We start from the raw sequence: 7,402 nt of genomic DNA, 5'->3' as shown, positions 1-7,402 counted from the left end.
AAGAAAATTCATAAGAAAGTCATTTTCTCTTGTTTGGTTACCTTTCTGAGAAAAGAGGAAGAAAATTATCACAACATAATTTTAATTCATATTTTTTGGAATTAGATTCAAATTTTAAATAATTTACAAAAAATAATTAAATTAAATTATGATTCTATCATATTTTCAAACAATTTACAAGTTACTTAACATGTTTGCACAATCTTAACTCAAGAAAATTTAATCAAATTTACGATGACCCTAATCTTGCATATAATCTTACATGGTCTTGGACTTGCAAGTTATTCATAACCTCGGGTGAAGAAAGATGATTCCGAATAAGCTCTAGCCAATGATGCAATTCAAGCATAATTATTCAAAATTAGTATCATTCATATCTTAAAAAGTAACAGGTTAATAAATATGTATTTAAAAAAATTGGCAATTTCCTAACACAAAAACTTGAGTGGCCATCAACATCGAGTTTGTAAATATTAACAAGCAGAAGCACAACCACAATTCCGCTAATTAAAGAACAACATTTCTCACACATAATATTTGCAGAAAGAAAAGTCAATGAAAGAACCAAAACAAATCTAAAGTAAATGTCATGATATTCCTAATATAAAGTATAATCCATTTCTAGTCACAAAGTCTATTACAATCTATTTCATATAAAAAATCTTAACCAACAAAATCTATTACAATCAATTTCATATATAGAGAATCTTAACCAAAGAGAGAGAAAAATATGCTGAAGTCCTTGGTTTTTGACTTTAGTGAGCCCATCAAAACATCAATCTCACATCCTTCATCCCTTGAAATTAATTCAAAATTTTTTAAATAAGTAGAATATAAACATCAAAAACCTACAAAATGAAGTCTTAACATTCTTTTGGTAAGTTTGTATATACAATAACTGCTGAAAAATCTACCAAGCAAGAAAGGCAACATATCATTATTTGAGAATACACTACAACATGATATAAAGGTCCACAGACAGAATTTGCTACAAATTATATCTAAAACTATAAAAAGTAAAACATAAACGAAGATGTGAGCTCCAATATAGTCATAACTTAGAAGTAAACCAACATAACTCTCTATCACAATGAAGAAAGATTCCTGTGTACCCAGAAGCTAACAGTGATCAAACTACCGTCAGATTAACAGTTTAGAGAAAAGACAGAGGATGTCTTATAGGCCTGAACATATATTGAAATAGTGCTCCCTCAATTCTCATGTATTGGTAACAAATCCCCCAAAATCATCGTATTTTGGATACAAATTCCCCAAATCTCACCTATTTGGATACAAGTCTCCCAAATCATCATATTTGAATACAACTCTCAAAACCATAAAGGCTTAAGATGTCGAGTACATGCCTTCACATCTTTGGATAACATCAATAACTAAGGCTTAAGCTGTCGAGTAGAAATAAGAAATCTCTGAGGTAATGTTCAACTTACTTGATCTATGGGCCTCAGCAACAATCATCAACCGCCTTTGCAAAATGGAAGTAATGAATAGGAAAATAGAGCATATGCCAAACATGACGGTGATAGGGAATGTATTCACCTGCAAAAGCAGCAAATTTACAACAATCTGAGACCTGCTCTATTGCATTGCGAAATAAAAAGAACACAAGATAACACAAGCTGAGACCTGCTCTATTGCATTGCGAAATAAACAATTTTACATTAACTCTTTTGCATTGAGCAAACAGATGAGTAATTTCTCATCAGTAACTGCACATGCACAATATTGAGCAATTACCAGTTTACTTTTATATTAGGAAGGCTTTTATATTAGGCAAAGGAATGTTTCATTAGAAAATTACCTCCTAGTACTGATACCAAGATTGTGTGATGCCCATCCAAGCTTAATCTCCAACCACCTTTTCCTTCGATGAATTAGTATCCCAATAAAGTTTCTTCGCTCGGCCTCGGTAGATAGTGCGTATTTGACAAGCGAAGCATTATATTATATATAATGATCATATATATTATTATATATATATATATATTATATATATATATATTATTATATATATATATATATATAAGAGATATATGGGTATGCTTTGGTACCGAAGCACAAGAAAGTTGTGCTTGTAGTGAGGTGTCACATCTCCCCTCCACTCATTCAAATGTGGGACGCGCATTCACATGGGTAATGAGTAGATGGGGATGTGACACATCACTACGCAAGGCACAAATTTGTTGCTTGGCACCTAAGCATACCCATAATTTCTCTCTTCTCTCTCTCTCTATATATATATTATTATAATATTATATATATATATATATATATATATATTATATACATATATATCATGTATATCAGATATATATAACATGTATCTATTTATATATAATGATATATATATATATATATATATAATATATATAATATATACATGTATATATATATCAGTACATGTATAAATATATATAGGGATACTATTATATATATACATATATACTTTATATATATATATATATATATATATATATATATTAATATTATATATATATATCATATATAGTATATATATTATTATATATATATATATTATATATGTATGTATATAATATATATAGATTGGTATTATACATATTACATGTATATATACATGTATATTATATATGTATATATATATATATATATATTTAATATATATATATATTTATATATAATATTTATATATATATATCATATATATAATATATATATATAATTATATATATTATAATACATGTATATATGTATATACCTATACTATATTATAATAGTATTAATATATATTATATGTATATACCTATATCTATTATATTATATAATATTATATATATAATATTATATTAATATCTATATATATATAATTATATATATATATTATTATAATATATATATATATATATATATATATATATATATATATATAATATATTATATATATATATATATATATATATATATATATATATATATTATATATATACTAATATATACGATTACATGTATATATTATATATATTACTATATAGGAAATATTATATATATATTATACTATATATATAGTATATATTATATATATATATATATCTATATATAATATATATATTATATATATATATATATAATAATATATATTATATTTATATATATATATATATATATATATATATAGGTATACTAATATATATATATATATATAATATACGTAACTATAATATATATATATATATATATATAATATATATATATAGTATATATATCTATATATATATATATATTATATATATATATATATATATATTTATATATATATACTATAGTATGTAAATAAATAGGCCAGAATATATAATATATATATATATATATATATAATATATATACTAATATATAATATATATATATAGTATATAATATGTCATTAGTAGTAGTAGTGTTAGTAGAAATCAACTAGATACAAAGTATGGAGAGAATACCCATTTAAATGCAACTGAACAAATAAAACACAAAGAGCAAATAAAACACATTTACTTTTTATTTGAAGAATGAAAATATTTCTAATAATCTCTCCACCCAATTTAAATGCAACTGAACAAATAAAACACAGAGCAAATAAAACACATTTACTTTTTATTTGAAGAATGAAAATATTTCTAATAATCTCTCCACATATCATCGGCTATTTGTTACCTTAGAATCTCTCCTCGTCTATGCTCTTCATTATCATTTACAGGAGCTTCTTCAACATCTATCATCTGGTTCAAAACTTCCTGATCAACTTGTTCAAGAAGCCCCTCGTCAGGATCAACACCCATTAGAAAATTATGTTGGATAGTACATGCATAAATGATACCTTTTTATATTTCAATTGGATAATGAGGTTTTGTTCCACTACCCAAGATTGGAAATCGCTTCTTCATTTGCATTTTATAGTGAAGAGTGGCGATGGTTATACACTTCACGAGGACTTTCAGGTTGTCTTGTTGAATATTCCTTGAGGTGATAACGCGTGCTCCTAAATAGTGTAAGGAATCCCAGCCTCAGCATAAAACCACCATCAACTAAATAGTATTTTCCTAAAATTGAACAAAAATTAACAGTTAAAGTGTATTTATGTAAACAATGCCTTATCTGATCTTGAAAATGATTGGACCTAAGAGTTGTCACCTTGAGTAACAAATATTTTGTCTTGTCGTATTAATGCATTGTTCAACACCCGCGACTCTGAAGCAGACCCTTCCCAACCAGCTAGAACATATGTGAATTTCAAGTCAAAGGTGCAAGTGGCAAACACATTTTGAGTTGAAAATTCTTTTCGGCCTCGATACCTTCTTGTATCTTATTTTTTCACTTTCACTCAAAAATGAGATCCATCAATTGCACCAATACAATTCTATAATAGATTAACAAAGTGATTAGCAACTTGACTATTATTATCATGATGTAATATTTATTACAAAAATTTTATATTTTACCTTGAAATAGGGCCAGAATCTATGATTTGTCTGAATTTCTAGTTGAACTTCGAAGCCATCTGGTTGTTTAATAAATTGATCCTCAAGCGATAGTAATGCCTCTAATACTTTATGAAAGTGGCGGCTAACAGTCTCACCCGAACGCATAAAATAGAACTTCACTGCTCAATTCTTCCAGTTATGAGAAAGAATTTGAAGGAACTTAGCAACTTGTTCCTCTATAGAACTGCGTCTATTATCATAAAGACATCTCGTCTCCCTAAGCAACTAACACAGTCTAGCAAAAGCATTAACTCCCATGCGTAGTTGTTCACGACAATCTCTATCACTTTGTTGAGTAAGTCACTCCATAAGTAAGTTCCTATGTTCATCTTTTTGAGCTAAGATTGATCTATCTATATACTCCACTTGGTAGATATTAGTTGTCATAATAGCACCTGCATATGCTGCATATGCAGCCACAATCCCTGCTGAATATTTTTATCCTTTTCCTTTGTATAGGCCATTTATCATCTTCGTTTGTATACAAATTCAAACACTTTCTATAGTAAGCACATCATAATCATAACCAACAACCCTCAAGAGATGGAGAAATTTCTCTTTTTATCTGGTACAAAGTGCGGAAAAGAACTCAAATATTACAACTGTAAAACCCCGTAATTTTGAATATTGTGAGATATAATAATAAACATGTTATATTGTAATAAATAACGTTTATTGATATTTGTGTATGCTAGAAATTGATTTGAGATCAATTCGATACATATATATGAATATATGAGTGCAAATGCACAAAACATGCACGAGAAAAATCTGGGAAAAATAACCAGTCAAGAGGTTATAGATTTTACACAATTATACACTTAGAATTTGGGAAAACTCAAAAGAACAAATTTGTAGGTCTTTTCAACAGCTTTCCAACAAATCTTTAATCACCTTATTCTGAGGTCGGATGAGAAAGTTATCACCAAAATACTATGTATAGATTTTAGAAACCTGTGTATTACTTAGTAGTCGACTACTATGCTTAGTAGTCGACTATCGGGAATTCTTGGACGTGCCAGGTTTCAGTTTTCGGGTTAGATTTACATTGTATCCAAACCCAATTGTTATCCTAAGTATATATATTCGTTTTAAAGCTCTTTTTACCCTATTTCACATAAGATTATCACCAGCCACCTTCCTCCTCAAACCCTAACCCTAAACTGAGAATTTTGGGAGTGTTCTTGAGAAGTTTGTCAAGAAGAAGGCGAGGTTTGGCGTTTTGGAGAAGAGATATCTTGCGTGCACGTGGTTGAGGAGTCCAACAGCACCTTGAGGCAAGATTATCTTCATCCAAACTCATCCCCATAGTTAAATAACTAGATTAGAAGTTAAATATTGATGTTTATATGCATGATCTTAATATGAGATATAAAAAGATTAGATTTTTATGTTATTTCATAAACCCATGCTAGATCTATACTTTTTTTTTCTTGCTGTTGTATATAGTTTGTGATCATAATCATTGTGATGCTTTTAGTTTTACTTTTAATCCGTTAATCATGTTTAGATCATGCCTAAACCCTAGATATGTAATTAATTGAATGTACATGATGTTTAAAGAAGTTTAACCCTAGACTTGTGACATCTAGGTTTTGTAAAATCAGAATTTGAAACAAGATTGATCTCTGTTCATATGTAGATTTTAAATCATGTTATTATTATCATATTGTTTACATATTGATCAATTGAAGAAAATGATTAATTTTGATGTAAAACCCTAACTAGACAAATTTATACATTGTTGTCTTGCTCAGAATAGTTATTACTATATGTTTAACAAGTTTAAATCATGTAAATATAAAGTGATAAGTGTATGTTAAGTTAATTTCCTGTTTTTGCACGTAAGTATACATGTTTTCACAGTGTAGTCGACTACTAAGCAGAGTAGTCGACTACTCTGTCAAACCTTCGAAACACAGAAAACTGAGTTATAGCAGAGTAGTCGACTATTGACCCTAATAGTCAACTACTAACAGTAGATTTGTTTTGATAGAGTTTGGATTGACTCAGAGTAGTCGACTACTAATCCTTGTAGTCGACTACAAAGGCTGTTTTTCCTGAGTTTTGTTTTATGTCTACTTAAGATGTGATCGCGGACTTCGAGCCATACTTCTTTACACATATTTTCACGAATAGTGCAGTAGTACACACTTGGGGTTTCTGAGAGGGATTATGAAGGGTTAAGACCCAATTACTTTAAGAAAGAATTTAGAACATACTATACACACACCTTCTGGATATCGTTGATGAGCTCAGTTCAGTACTACGGGGGTAGTGCGTCGATATTCCATTTGTTCAGGTCATTGAGTCAGGTTTGGATGCTTTATTTAGTAGTCCGTTCGCACGAGAGTGCGATGAGGCTTGTGAGCCGTACTTCCTATATACCTATATGGTAGGTCGATCTGCACTCATGTTATGCACTGAGATCGCGATGAGACTAATGAGCCGTGTACACTAATTAGGATAACTACATTGTAGTCCGTTACATATGATAATGCTAAGTATCAAAATCTTACACGGAGTTGCATTGAGATAGCCAAGCGATAGCCTGAGTCATTGGCGGATGCCAGTTATGGTTTTGACTCACTACTAAAATATATGACCCAGAGTACTTTACATATGAAAGTACACGAAATTTGTGCCGGTATTCATTCTATCTCCCCAGTGGTAGTGGCAGATATTAAGAATACGATATGTTGACGTCTTTATTTTTTTCTTTTTCTGCTTTTCTTTATTTCTTAGGTTGGGATCAATGATTAGCGGGTCACGGTTCGGGACATATGGTATGTAAATGAGGGTTTCCTTGTTTGGATTATTTCGCTCGATGTACCAGTCTCGTGTTGTGGATTTCAAATTGTTGATTTAATTTAGATTGTTTATCCTTA

The 7,402-nt window shown here is 29.1% G+C and overlaps 1 long non-coding RNA gene across 1 annotated transcript; it reads right to left on the bottom strand.

Moving 5' to 3' along the window:
* Nucleotides 396-1,889, bottom strand: LOC109846475. Its single transcript, XR_002248528.1, has 3 exons — nt 1,820-1,889; nt 1,449-1,557; nt 396-796 (listed from the first exon to the last, which is right to left on the bottom strand). It is a non-coding gene; the product is annotated as an uncharacterized LOC109846475 (long non-coding RNA).

Source organism: Asparagus officinalis, chromosome 6 (genome assembly GCF_001876935.1).
Source record: "Asparagus officinalis chromosome 6, Aspof.V1, whole genome shotgun sequence".
Lineage (NCBI taxonomy): Eukaryota > Viridiplantae > Streptophyta > Magnoliopsida > Asparagales > Asparagaceae > Asparagus > Asparagus officinalis.
Note: the sequence above shows the minus strand (reverse complement) of the source record. Positions and strands in the feature narration are given on the sequence as shown.